This window comes from Hylobates moloch, unplaced genomic scaffold, assembly GCF_009828535.3.
Source record: "Hylobates moloch isolate HMO894 unplaced genomic scaffold, HMol_V3 SCAFFOLD_18, whole genome shotgun sequence".
Lineage (NCBI taxonomy): Eukaryota > Metazoa > Chordata > Mammalia > Primates > Hylobatidae > Hylobates > Hylobates moloch.
In genome coordinates this window covers 1,687,080-1,701,946 of record NW_026652293.1, presented here as the reverse complement: position 1 = coordinate 1,701,946, position 14,867 = coordinate 1,687,080, and positions in this window count along the sequence as shown.

Below are 14,867 nucleotides of genomic sequence, written 5' to 3'. Positions count from 1 at the left end.
CGGGTGGGCTGTGTTGTTCTTCCATAGTCCTGTGGGGCCGGATGGTGGGGCATTTAGGCAATGGGGCAGGAAAAGAGAGTGGTGAGGTGGGAGGGTGGGCGATGGGAAGGGAGCCAGGAAACCCAGCTGGAGTGAGGGTGGGAACTGGCTTCAGGGCATGTGCAGCTGGAGATTGGTGAGGAGGGCCGGGGTCAGTGTGGGCAGAGCCTGGTGGAGGTCATTCCAAGAACGGGGAGGCATATTCCTTATGCTGGACTGAGGTCAGATTTTAGGAGGAAGCCCCTTTTGTTAGAGGGAGCAGATTTTTCCCTCTGGGGACATTGGATGATATCTAGCAACATTTTTTAAAAAATTTTTGTTTGTCATGACTGCGGGATGCTACTGGCATCTCGAGGCCAGGGATGCTGGTCAACATTCTGTAATGCACCTGACAAAGCATTATCTGGTCTGAAATTTCACTCATACTGAGGCTGAGAAATACTGTGTTAGATGGATCCTGAACATTTTACAGTGGAGATGAATTTCCTTGACATAAAACTTGTATTTTATTAAAATAAATAGCAACTGCCCTCAAGAGAGAATTTTCACATTAAGCAGAATAATCTGTTAAGGTGGTTGTTCAAAATGTTGATTCCTGGGCCCCACCCCCCAGTGCTTATGATTCAGTATTTCTAGAACATGGCCTGGAACAGTGCTTGTAGTGAGCTGCTCAGGAAGTTGTGATGCAAACGGGCCCAAGCACACTTCGAGACACCACCTTATTGCCTTATCAGTCATCACAAGGAGAACTCAGATCCCTTTTGAGGACAAGGTTTGACCTTTAATGTGTTCCAGGGCTGGGGAGTCTAATGATAAATCTCTGGGTTGCAATCAAGAAGATGGGAGCTTGATGACCACCCAAGAGTAATGCGCCTGGATCTTATCAGATAGGACTTTTTGGCCTAGAATTCTAGAAGTTGATCATGCAGCCAAGGTTGTCTGTATCAGGACATTTTGCCCCAAAACAGGATGTACAAATAAATACAAATGGTGTCCAAGTCCTTGGGAATAGTTGAGAGATGACTTCTTTTACTTATGTGTCCACCACTCCCTACATCAGTATGTAATGTGGGGGCGGGAGGGTGGGTAGAATTCCACTCCTTAGACAGAGATTTCTGCAGTGGATCAAGGTCTCCAAATTCAGGCTCTGGGAACTTCCCAACACCACTGTTTGCCCCACTCCCCACCTTTGCCCCCATGAAGGCAGTTTTCCCTCATGGTTTCAGGCTCACCACCCCTCCCAGGATTACCCTGCCCAGTTCCCTGAGTGCACATCAAAAGCTGCCAGCCAGCCAGGACAGTGTGTAAGAAATTGGCAGCCTGTGTGGGCTCCAGAAAGGGTGGGTGCAACCCCAGGGGAGGAGGCACAGGCCGGCCTGAGAATCTGCATCATTGAGGTCTGCAGGGCCTAAAAGTCTCGCACAGATCCTAGGAGGCCTGAAGTCTCTGCCTCATGTGCCTCCTGCTCCTATGTCTATTTATAATGGTTTTTTTTTTTTCTCTGAAGGCTCACATCCTCCTTTTAAGACTCAGCCTAGGTGCACCTGTACCAGGAAGCCTTCCCCCCCCCCTCCTGTGTGATCCCCTTAGCCTAGACTCACCTGCTTTGCTGTGATTGCCTGTTTGTGAGCCTGTCTCCTTCAAACAGGGGCGTCTTACGGGCCCAGCACACTCTCATACAGTGACCAAACTTTCTTTTTTTTTTTTTTTTTTTTTCACTTTTCATTATCTTATCTCATTGGAAATTATACATAATGTAAACAGTAGAACGTGATTCACTGATTTTTTTCCTTAGTTTAATACAAGTGTGCCTCACTTTAAGCAAAATATACTAAATGATTTCTGAGACAGGAGTTTCCTTACTTTTTCAGTTAAAAAGATTTGCTTACAGAATTTCTTTAAATAACAAAGCTTCTTTGGCCTGTTTAGAGTATTCAGATCACAGAAATCGATTTCACACACAACTTCTTTGAAATACCTACATTGCATAAAATGAGGCACACAGAGACATGTGCCCATTCCATTGAGATTGCCTCATTATTTTGTGTTATTTTATATTTTTCATTTTGTCATTATTAACCCTTTAGCATACCAGGTTCATTCACTCTCTATTTTAGTTGAGATGAGTTAGTGTTTCTAAGGAGTGTTTTGTAATCTCTTGTCCCAAACTAGTCTGGTTTGGGAATCCAGTGAGAGTGACTGAAAACTGAAATTCAAATCCTGAACATCCTGCCAGAACACAGCCTATCACCCTGTGGAGATAACACACAAACGATCTCAGAGGACCCCCACCTGTGGAAGTGAAAATCACGTGAGAGTCACAGTTTAAAAGAAAAAAGTGCTGGCACCGTGGCTGATGCCTATAATCCCAGCACTTTGGGAGGCCAAGGTGGACGGATCAGCTGAGGTCGGGAGTTCGAGACCAGCCTGGCCAACATACAGTGCCCAGACTTTCTGATTTGCCTGGGACTTTCCTGGTTTTAGCCCTGAAAGTCCCGCATCCCAGAAAACAAAACCCCTCTGTCCTGGGCAAACCTGAGGACCGACTGGCACCAGCAACAAAGTCAAGGCCTCCTCCCAGCTGGGGGACTCCAGGGTGACCACGCACCACCCTGGGATGAAGAAGGAGGGAGGACATTGGGAGAGCGCAGGGGGCTGGGTTCTTAGCCAGTCCCTAAAAGTTCCAATTCAACATCTCCAACAGGAAGCTCAATGCCTGGTCTGCAGAAGGTGCTCGGTGCATGGAGTGTTGTTGATATTGGCGTAATTTGTGAAGTTCTCCACATTTAAATTCCTTCTGCTGAGGTATAGCCCCTCCCTGCCCTCTCAGAGGAAACGTGTTTCCTTGCACCCCAGAATGCTGATCAGTACCCTTCCCTCTCTGAGCTCCTGGGGCCTGGGGCACAGAGCCTTCCCCGCTTGCAGATGGCTGGGGGTCAGCCCCCATGCCATGTAATGGGAGAAAAGGAAACAAGGTTTTGCTGTGTGGAGCCCGCTACTGTATTTCAAACTATTGAAATAAGACTGCTAAGGGCCAGGCGCGGTGGCTCACACCTGTCATCCCAGCACTTTGGGAGGCTGAGGCAGGTAGATCACCTGAGGTCAGGAGTTCAAGACCAGCCTGGCCAACATGACGAAACCCCGTCTCTATTAAGAAATACAAAAATTAGCCGGGCATGGTGGCGCGTGCCTGTAATCCCAGCTACTCGGGAGACTGAGGCATGAGAATCACTTGAGCCCAGGAGCCGGAGGTTGCAGTGAGCTGAGATTGTACCACTGCACTCCAGCCTGGGCGACAGACGAGATTCTGTCTCAAACAAACAAACAAACAAGACTGCTAAGAATTAAATGCCCCAGAGGGTAAGTGATGGAGTTGACTGTCCCAAAGAAGAGCAGGGCAGAGGGGTCTGACCGGCAGACCTGGTCCCTAGAGGTGGAGGCTGTGCAGAGGTCGCCTGGCCTAAGGTCTGGCCCAGGCCCCAGCCCTATCCTGGACCCAAGATGCTCAGCCCATACCTTAGGCACCTGCTCCAGGGGGTTTCCTCACCACCACTACCCAAGGGCCTGAACAAAGCAAACTCATCGTCTACATTGGCTTCCTTCAGAAGGCTGCTTTTCAAGCCCCAATATCCAAAAAGCATGGTCTACTGGGCACTGCCAGCCTCCCGAGATGCTGCTGTGATGGGCTGAAGCTGGAAATCCATGGCTGGAACCTGGCCCCTGAGAGGCAATGAGTGCCCTGGCTCCAGGCCCTCCCCCAGATCACTGTGATGACCAGAGATCACCTGCAGGGCCCAGAGAATGCAGCTGGCCCTTCTGATGGATGGTGGCTTCCAGCACACTAGGACCACACTAGGGCCTTGCTCAAGCAGGCCTGGAACTCCACAGGCTTGACTGGAGAGGCCTGAGCAAGCCAGTGGGCAAAGTGACTGACCAGGCAGAAGTTAGCCCTGTGGGCCTCTGTCCAGGACATCAAATGCAATCATTGCCTGGAGGATTATTTAATGCCACGTTGTGTCGGTCATTTTTATGCTCCATTTCACAGCCCGTCAGCCCAGCTGTAATCTCTCAGTGCCTGATTTAGCTTTCTTCCCTGGGCTTCTCTGCCAGGCAGAGCTGCTTAAGCTGTTCTGGGAACATCTGCAAACCGGCAGGTGCAAGGAATTAACATCCTCTGGGGGCAACCTACAGCTGATACGGGCTGAGTAGACACAGTCTCCCCACAGCCCTGAGGCTCATTCTACAGCTTCCTCAGAAGGCCTCCAGTGATATTGAGCCTCAGCTGCCCACAGTGGTGTCAGCTCAACAACACAGCCATGGACTGGCTGAGCCTCCTTCCCAGTTTCATTCTTCCCAGTCCCCGATGCCTGAGCCCATGGATCACTTCCTAAATGTGTGTTCCTGCACGCAAACCTTTGTTGCAGTTTCTACTTTTGGGAAGAACTCAGCCTGAGACACAAGTTTACTTCCTCAGATACCGACACAGTCCTGTTGTGCCAAACTCAGGTTTACTAATGAAGTTTTACACGTGTATAGTACTTTACAGCTTACGAAGTTCTCATTCCAGCTACGATAGCTGTGTAACCAGTTGCCCCAGAACTTAGTGGCATCGCTATGACAGCATCACTCAGGATGGAGCCGCTCATGAGGCTCAGAGATTTTGTGTGCCGGGGACTGAGAGGGTGCAGGGGGCATAGCCTTTCTGCCCCTGATGTCTGTGGCGGGTGTCACATGGAATGATGAGGGCTCACTCATATTTCTGGTGAGTGGTGCTGGCTGCCAGAAGCTCTACTCCTCTCCATGGGTACCTTCTCACAGCACGGTGGCAGGACTGTCCCTCCTCAGCCTCTGAAGTCAGGCAGCATCATTTCTGTTCACCAAGGCAGGCAAGCACAAAGTCTCACCTAAGGTCAGGGGGCATGGGGACATTTTGGGAAAATACAATCCCCCATGGTTACTTCCCACATTATCTCCTTTGATTCTCACAAAAGAGACTGTATCTAATCTTTGAATCTGCAGTGCTGAGGTCAAGTAGCAGGTGTGCATGCTGCAGTAAATCACATTTGCCTTGTGGACAAAGACAGGTTTTAGAGTCAGACTGATCTGCCTTTGAATCCTGGTTTCATCACTTAGGACCTGTATGATCATGGAGAAGTAATTTAGCTTCTCTGAGCCTCAGTTTCCCGATCTTTACAATGAGGGCCAAAATACTTATTTCCCTTGCTGGTGCTAGAATTTGACGCAGTTGTGTGTGAACACGCCCAGCAGGTTCCTGACACCTGCGGGATGTTCAGCTTCTCTCTCTTTCTTCCTCTTCTGCTCCATTCTACCTCCCACCTCCCACCTCTTGCACTGATGAGCATCTTAGACTTCCCAGCAGGTGCAGGGACATGGGTGAGCAGAAAGCATTTAGGCACGTGTCCAGGGTCTTGACAACAGGCTGGAGTTTGGAAGAAGTCCGGATAAGCAGCTACAGTGCCCTCTCTCTTCCTCATCCCTGGACACATCTCACCCAGGCCAGAACTGAGAGCATTAACCCGGCTCCTCTGATGGAAGACTCCCTCATATAGCCTCAGAGTCTCAGGTTTCCCAGATGCCCTATAGATTCTCCCAGAGTCCCAAGGGCAATGGGAAAGCCTGCTCCTCTCCCCCAGCGACCTTGCCGGGATTGCAGTCTTGCTGCCAGAGGCCTAATAGCAGGTGTGCCTGGGTGTACCGCTGTGGTGCAGTTTGTCTCATCCCCAACCCCCTGATGGTTTGGGTCTCTACAGCTTTCCACTTCCCACTGGGCCGGGCCCTAGCGCTGACTCCAGAAGTGAAGTGACTTTTGTTCCAGAAGGTGCTGTATTCACAGTCTCCCCTGGGCCTTTGCACATGCTGTTGTTCCTCTGCCGGGAATGTTCTTCCTACTTGCCCACATTGCATGTAAAACCCTATATTGGCTTAGATATTACTTCCTCAAGGAAGCTTTCTCAGACCCCTCCCTGCCAAGGTGGGCACACAGTACCCGACATGCCCCTGTGGTATCAGATCTCACTGAACTGTAATTGTATTTACTTTGTGTTTTCCTCCCCACCAGGCTGGGACGCACTTGCCCCATTCACAGCTGTATCACGTAGCACAAGCCCAGCACCTTTGATGTGAGATAAAATGAATGGATGGGCAAATGGACGAGTGGTGAATGAATGAATGAGTCAATGGATTGGTACTCCCTCACCTAGGGCACATGCCTCCCTTGCAGCCCTCTTTCACCCCTTACTCAGGGATGTGCGTCTGATTCCTGAAGCATCAGAGCGGCTCCCCACCCTCCAGCCAAGTTTCCAGCAGAGCCTGCCCGGGCATCGCTTCCAGGATTACTCCTGGACCAACTTCGCCTGAGCATTTCTGCAGCCTCATCATCTGGGGAATATACAAAAATAGTAAGTAGTTCCCCTGGCAACCACCACAGCAAATGGTAACCAGGGTGGGCGGTCCAGGAAAGCCTCGAGGCTGGGAGGAAAACAAACGCCGCCCTCACTGCTCACTCTCCGAATCTTGGCTCTGAGCTGCCTCGCCTAGTCTCATGGCTTCCTGGAGACCACCTGCTCTGAAGCCCAAAGGGAAATAATGGGCTGGAGGAGCTGCCCCAACAGCCCAGACCATCCGCCCCATCAGTCCCTGGGCTGCTGCCCCTGCGCCTTCCCCGCAGGGTCACCAAGGGCCTCTTCTGGCTGCCCTGCCCTGTCCAGTACCTTATCTGGGTAGTCAGAGGACTTCAGAAGCTGCCAGCGGGAGACTCAGCCTTGCTGCCAGGGTCTAATACCATATGTGCATGTGTGGACCCCTTGTGCTGGGCTGACCAAGCCCCTTCCCGACAGTTTGGTCTCTGCCTAGTTCTTCAGCTTCCCTGCCCTCCAGCTGGGCTCATGGCCTAGCTCTTGCAGGTTTATCCCTCCACCAAGGTTTAGTCTAGGTGCTGCCCGAGGCTCGGATCTTTTGATCTTTGAAGGAATGGCACCACCACCTCCTCTCTGGGACGATTAGAGGGCATGGGGCTTCTGCATGCTAAACCCTTGGGGTGAGAGTTGGGAGCACGGGCTGGGAGGGTGCTTGGAAGGCATTGCCAAGCCGGCTGCAAACTGTCTGCAGGAAGCCAGGCTCTAGGAGATCTTGAGAGAGGGAAAATCCAGCAGCTGAGACACTAAGCAGGGCTGGAGGCAGAACTTGGAGTGAGTGTGACCCTGAGGTGTCAGGGAGCGGAAACCTAAGGTCTCCAATGGGTGGCTCGTGGGTGCAGCTATTTCAGAGTAGCCTGATCAGCCAGGCTCCTGCTGTCTTTTCCCTGTGCGTGAGCGGGGCTTTTGCTCCCCTGCCATCCCCCCACCTCCTGGAATATTGAGTTTCGCTGCCTCCCCTTGGCTGTAGTTACCTCTACCCTGTCCTTGCCTCTCCCAGCTGAAGCCTACTTCCTGCCTCACTGCCCCTGTCCCTGCCTCTTGTCTAAGTCGGTGCTGATGGTCATTGCAATAGCGGCACTGGGCTAGCATGAGCCAGGTGCTGGCATGCCATGTTTGCAGCTTAATTTGATTCTCTTCAAGGAGGTACTAACATTTGGTTGGGTCTTAGGAAGCATAAGTAACTTGCAAGGGAAACTACACCTCTGACAACTGAGAGGTGCTGGAGCTGAGATTCCAAGGCAAGTCTTCCTTCCAGCCTGGCCACTTACCATTCTGCCCTGTTGTGTCTGAAGATCGAGCCTTCCAGGGAGCCCCACCCCAGGGCCATTGGAATTAGAATGTGACATGCTGAGCTGGTGGCAGAGACTCTAAAATCATAGCCAGGGAAAGTACCTGGAGGTCCTATGGAGAGAGACTCTACGTGTGTGTGTGTGTTTGTGTGTGTGTGTGTGTGTGTGTGTGTGTGTCTGTCTGTCTGTCTGTCTGTCTCCCAGGCTGGAGTGCAATGGTGCAATCTGCAACCTCTGCCTCCCGGGTTCAAGTGATTCTCCTGCCTCAGCCTCCCAAGTAGCTAGGATTATAGGCACCCGCCACCACACCAGGCTAATTTTTGTATTTTTAGTAAAAACAGGGTTTCACTATGTTGGCCAGGGTGGTCTTGAACTCCTGATCTCAAGTAATCTTCCTGCCTCAGCCTGCCAAAGTGCTGGGATTATAGGCATGTGCCACTGCACCCGGCCTTGTTTTTTTTTTTTTTAACACATAGTTTAATCCTTTAGTTAACAAGTATTTCTTATGCTCTAGTCTTCACAGAATTCTGTGGTGAACAAGACCTGCTATCATTTGAGAGAGGCTCTCTCCGACTGAGGATGTGTGATACAGGCTCAGGGTACTAAGCCCCATGGCATAACCCAGAGGGAGGTCGTGGGACCCAGGCCCATCTCTGGGAGCTCAGAGCCTGCTGGTGGCAGCTGCAAGCCACCCCCAAAATAGGAGAGGTAATAGTGGCTGTGGTGGTCGGTGATGCCCACCTGGAGGCCATGTGAGCTATGGCTGGGACTCCTTTGTCTAATCTCTCCCATATTTCTGGATTTGGCCTCCACATTGAGGAATCTCTTACTACTCAGGATCCCTGAAATATATCTGTTGCCTTCCCGCCTGAGCCCTCTCACTTCTTCCCCTTTCCCATTTATCCATGACCCTCCCATTAACTGTCACTCATAACCTCTGTCTGATTCATACCACTGCACTGTCTCTGCCATTCCTTCAACGATCAAGCAGTTTCCTTCTGTTAAACAAAATGTATGGGAGGCCATTACTTGGACGGATCTCCTGCATTAGGCTCCAACAGACCCATCCAAAATGGAGTCACTCATGCTAAGATTCCACACTGTGAAACCAAAAACGAAGCTGTTTACTTGTAAGATCTGAGCTGCTGAGAAATCAGGAGAGAGTTGATAGTCATCTCCCATGAAGCTAACAAGATCCTCAATAAGGAAAGTAACTTTGAAATGGCCCATCTGCATCTTATTTCTTGTTTTGGCTTTCTTCAGCCTTTTCTGCCTATAAAGCTCAGCCCTTAGCTCAGCTCACGGGAGTTCCTTCTTATTTTGTAGACTGGATGCTGCCCAGTTCATGAATTGCTAATAAAGGCAAACTAGACCTTTACAGCTCAATTTATTGAAATTTTGTTATTTGAGACATCCCACAATTTGTCAGTCACACCTGATTTCACATATCCCTTCATCAACAAAGGAGATGCATATTTCTTGCTTATTATATGTCCAGCACTGCCCTAGGTCCTGGTTTTGGGGTGAGGTGGGAGGAAGGATCGATTAAAATAAATGCAGGAACCTGCTCTGCTCTTAAGGGTCCCCAAAGAGGAGAGCAGTGGGCTGAATTGCAAAGTGGTTTCTCTAGGACCAGGAGCTGTGGAGATCTACAGGGATCCCAGCCACAGAGTCCTGAGCAAGGCAGGCTGGGATAGGAGCTTGCTGAAGGGTGTTGGTTTTTTCTTGGAAACTTCTGTCCTGGTCCGACCCACCAGCAGCTGCCTGCATGGGACGACAGTGCCCCCTGGTGGTCAATTCCTGGAACTCTCCAGCAGCTGTTTTGTAAAGCCCAGAAGATTAAACTCCCTCAAGAACTTCTATTTTTGGTTCCCAGTATTTCCATAATGAAATGCTAACAGAAGCAGCCAAATGGCTTCCCAAAGGACCTGAAAGCTGCACTGCCAAACTCCTGTGTTCTCCAGCTCTCTGCTTCCCAGGGGTCAGATCTGCTCTTGGTTCTCAGGGGCAGTTCTCTGTTCCCTACGGTTGAATTAAAGGGTCCCAGGGATAGCAACTATATGTTCGCCTTGCCGAGTCTGACCTCAGGCTGTGGGCACATTCAGAGTGACGTGTTGGAAAGAACACTGGATCCAGGATCAGGAGGCTCGCCCCACGCCAGCCGCTAAGTAGCTGTGAGATAATAATTTCAATAATAGCTACATTTATTCAGTATTTACTCTGAGCCAGACATTGCACCAAGAGCTTCACATACATTGTTGACTTTGATCCTCACAACAAGCCTATGAGATTGATACTGCTGTCATCTCCACTTTACAGAAATCAAGGCAGAGAGAAGTCAAGTAACTTGGCCAAGATCATACAGTGTGTGGCAGAGTTAGGACTTGAGTTCATGTTTCTGGGCATCCACTATGCTACACTGAACTGTGAACTGAACTGTTTTTAAGTGTTCCCCAGGTGATGGTGATGTGGATCCACCTTTGTAATCTATGGGGTCCCACCAGCTATAACACTCAATGAGCCCCATGCCTTCCAAGAAGCAGAGGTGAAGTTGGGATGAGGGGAGAAGCCTGGGTTCAGGCCCTAATCTCCATGGATGTAGAGGGCTGAACAGGGCCACAAGCACAGCAGAAACAGCGTGATGGCAGAGCAGGCATCCTGCCTGCTGTCCTCTTTATCTGGAGGTGGTTTGTAGGACAGGAGAGCAACCGCCTTCCACAACATTCCTCAGAGTTCGTTATGTCACATACACCCCAATCTACAGATCCATCACCTGTCCATTTATCTCAATGCCTCTAGAGCCATTTTCTATTTTTTAATAGAGTCATTTGACAAACACTTGAGACTTATGATGTGCCAGGACCTGAGTCTGCAGGGGTGGAAGAAGCTGGCATGGCCCCACTCTTGTGAGTTGGCAATCTAGAGGAGGAGATAGGCAGTCAGCACATTATGAAAAAAAAAATGCACACTGTGACACATGCTCTGAAAGACACAGCAATGCACAGTGGTGGAAAACAATAGGACAGCAGAGGGACCTAATAAGACAGAATGAGCTGGGATTAAACAGAGACCAGAAGAATGTTTTTAGTGTGTGCCTCCTGTTGGTAAATGAGCTCTGTTGTGTTCACTACATGCTGGGCAGTTTGGTGCAGAGCTTGCTTTTCCCTGGGCCTCTGCTGGAGTCCCCTTCGGGAGACATGGGGTGGCTGCTGTTGACATTTTCTCCCTGAAAGCCCAGGTATCTCTCCAGAGATGGAGAACTCTGAGGTTCCTTTTTACAGAAAGGACTCAAACTGGTGGCTGTTTGGGGATGGGGCAATGATAGGTGATGTTTGAGGCTGGAGTTTCAGAATTGGAAAAGTCTCTGCAGTCAGGGCCTTGAGGTTTGCTGACTTTGTGTGACACCCGAGGCATAGGACCCACAATCAAATCTGTGGGGAGGGCGCTTGTGGTCCAGGTGTAGGTGTATACCTGTGAGCATAGGCAAGTGTGCACACACACACACACACGTGCATGAGAGCAGGCTCAGGCTTCAGCTCCCGGTCACACTAGTCCTTCTTCTATTCTCTCTTCTGTGATGGTAAGGCTGGGACTTGGCAAACCACTTTTGGCTTTGGCAGCTCCTTCCTATCGGATTCAGCCAGTAGGGCGTGCTAGAAGGACACTGGAAAGCTGGAGGGAAGCCCTCTTTTTCTTGTTTACTTCTGTTCCTGTAAGCGGCTCTGGTAGTACTTCTTCACCCCGGCAGCAGCAGTTCCTTACCATAGCAGCAGCTAAATTCAGTTTACAATCTTTCTAACACTTGTAGAACTAACTTCACCCCTAACTCAGAGGCCAACACCAGCTGGCAGGCACCCCCACCTCACCAGATGTCTGGTTCCAGCCCCACAAGGCGCTCCTGTCTCTAAGTTTTAATCATTCCAAATGCACCCCTTTGCTGCCTCGCCCTTGGGGTGGTAGTGCTTCCTCCGTGATACCTTCTTAGCATTCTCTGACATTAGTGTTAAGGGGTCCCAACCCGTAACATGAATTTCCTGGACTATGGGGGCCTTTTGTGCCCTTGTGAGCCCTGGGGAGATCAAAAGCGGTTGTCTAACCCCTCGGTGGTTAGTAACTGCTCTACTCTGAGAAAGAAGGGCTGGCTTATCCTTGGAGAGGCCAGTAATTCTGTTCTCAGATCTTCCCTGTGCGGGCCTCCACATCTCAGGAAGAAAAGACAGGTGCCATCTCAGTTCCAGTCATCTTAGCACACGCCTCCCACTCTGCCTCCCTGCTGATCTGCACCTTACCTGTGGCCTGGCCTAGCCTCAAAATGCTCCCAGGAGGAGAGGCCATGGCCTTCTCCATGCTCTCCCACCCCACCCAAGTGTGAGCAGAACTGATGGAGAAGCTGGGCCAAGGGAGGAGAGAAACTCGAGTGGGGGACCTTGGGGCTACTGGGAGAGGGTACAGAGAAGGTGGCTGCCTCAGATGCAGTGGGTTTCTGTTTCCTTCCCCATTAGTGTCTTTCTCATGGAGAAAATCTCTTTTCTTTGAAGTAACTTGACTGAGTCTTTGACTGGTTCTCCTTTGCAAGGTGAACCCAAAAAAGAAAAGAAAAGCAAGGACAAGGAATCCAACATCCACAGAGGACCTGCTATATGGCAGGAAGTGCTGCGAGCCCTGAACACATGTATGGCCTTGGAGGACTGATTGAGCAGCTCTGGCTGATGGGGGCGCGGCTGAGGGGGAGGAGGGGAGGGTCTAGGAAGACAGTCTCAGAAGAAAGAATAATGAACACTAGATGTGAAAACTTCCGCAAAGCAGGCGGCCCACCAGGCAGGATCAGAGCAGTTCCCTGCCACTGTAGAGTTTCCTTTTGCCTCGCTCTTCTGTGTTTGTACTGGGGTGGTGTGTATGGGGGGAACACAGTTTCGTTTCGTTTTGATCATTTTTAAAGCTTTACTGAGGTATAATAGATACACAAAAAATCGCATACATACAAAGAGTACGTCTTGATGAGTTTGGACATATGCATACACTTGTGATACCATCACCAAAATTTAGGTACTAAACATTTCTATCGCCTCCAAAAATTTCCTTGTATTCGTTTGTGTTTTGGTTTGTTTGTTTTTTTGGTAGTAGGAACAATAAACCTGAGATCTATCCTCTTAACATATTTTAAAGGGTGCAGTTCTGTATCGTTATCTACATGCACCATGTTGTACAGCAGATCTCCAGAACTTACTCATCTTGCATAACTAAACTTTATACCCATTGAGCAACATTTCTCCATTTCCCCTTCCCCCAACCCCTGGAAACTGCCCTTCTATTCTCTGCTTCTATGAGTCTGACTATTTTAGATACCCATTTAAGTGGAATCATGCAGTATTTGTCGTTCCGTGTCTGGCTTTTTTCACTTAGTATAATACCCTCTTGGTTCCTCATGCTGTTGCAATTGGCAGGATTTCCTTCTTTTTTAAGGCTGAATAATATTCCATTGTATGTATTTGTCACATTTTCTCTATCTATTCATCTGTTGATGGACATTTGGGTTGTTTCCCTATCTTGGCTATTGTGAATAAGAAAAAAATACAGTTTCTCAACCCAAAGCAAACAAAGAAACATTGTGCAAAATATAAGTGTTGACAGAAAGGCAGGCTGGGAGGGTAAACAATGGCTGGCATACAGCACAGATCAGGCTTCTCAGAGAACCGTGATGCCCCGGGCACACCTCCTCTGCCAGGACTAGCCTCACTGGGGGAACTTGTCAGTGCTTTGCAGACCCATAGGTCTCACCTGGTTCTGGTTTATAGAGGGAGACAGTGGGACCCAGGCCCACCAGTGGGAGTTCAGAGCCTGCTGCCGATTCTGCCTTTTCTGCCAGGGCTGTGTCTGAAAGGACTGATGTAAAATGCCCCTGTGTTTGGCTCTCTCCGCACCATTTTAAAACTTCGATAGTGATCAGCACAGCTATTAAAGGTATCAGGTGGAAATCAGCCAATCAGAGCTGACAGGTGGCTGATTCTGACCCCCACTCCCCAGCCATACATGTCTGGGGTAGAAACCAGTCACATAAACAGGAACTACAGTCTTTCTCAGGCTTTGCACTTGGCCCAGCCTCTGAGCAGGGCCTCTGGGTCTCCCTTTTGGCCTTGTCCCAGCAAGCATCCCACCTGAGCTCACTCCTTACCTGCCCAACTCCAGTGATCTGGGGTGATATCTGCAGCAGCTGCCCTCAGTGCCTCCAAAGCTCGAGAAGGTGCTACATCACAGGTGGAGGGAGGGATGCTGCCCGTGAAGATTTCCTCCCCCACAGAGTGTCCCGGACTGCCGTGGTGCATGGCGCCCTCCTTGGAGGGGAGACACATGCATTTGCCCTGGGCCACATGTCAGTTCTGACGCTGCGTGGCCATGTGCTCCCTGGGTCTCACGAAGATTCTTGGGCGAGCCGTCTTCCCTCTAGTCTCCTTAGGCTCAAGGCTTCAAGGACCAGGCTAGAGGCTGACCTGAGTGACCAGCACCAAGTGGTCCTCCAAGCTGTCCCTCCTCCTGGACCTCCCCAGCGAGGTGCTCATCACTCTCAGACCAAGACCTCTAGTCTTTCTCTTGGGATGAGTTATTTTTCATCCTTAGTCTCTCACACCAGTGTGTTCCTGGGGTCCCAGCCCATAAGATATGTCTGAATCTCCCCTATGCAAACACCCCACTGTGCACAGGTGTTGTTATCCTCATGTTGTGGGTGGGGAAACTGAGGCCCTGAATGTCGGATGACTTGCCTGAGGTCACTCAGAGTCCCCAGATCCCTAACACTGAGTCAGCCATGTGCTCACAACACAACGTTTTGTTACACATCACCTCACGGTTGTGGCCAAAAGTTATGCTTTGAGATTGTCACCTGGCTCTGTCCAGGGACCCGCAGGCTGTTCTGAGGTTGGACTGTGGTGGTTCCCATATAGGCCCAGCATCAGAATTGCCTGTGAAACTTTGAAAAACTCAGGTGCCAGGGCCTAAGCCCAGGGAATTCTGACTCACTAATCCCGGTGGGCTCAGGTGCACAGGTATCTGTAGAGTCAATTCTCATTCTTCGTGGTAGTTATGTTTTATAAAATCTCTGTGAACA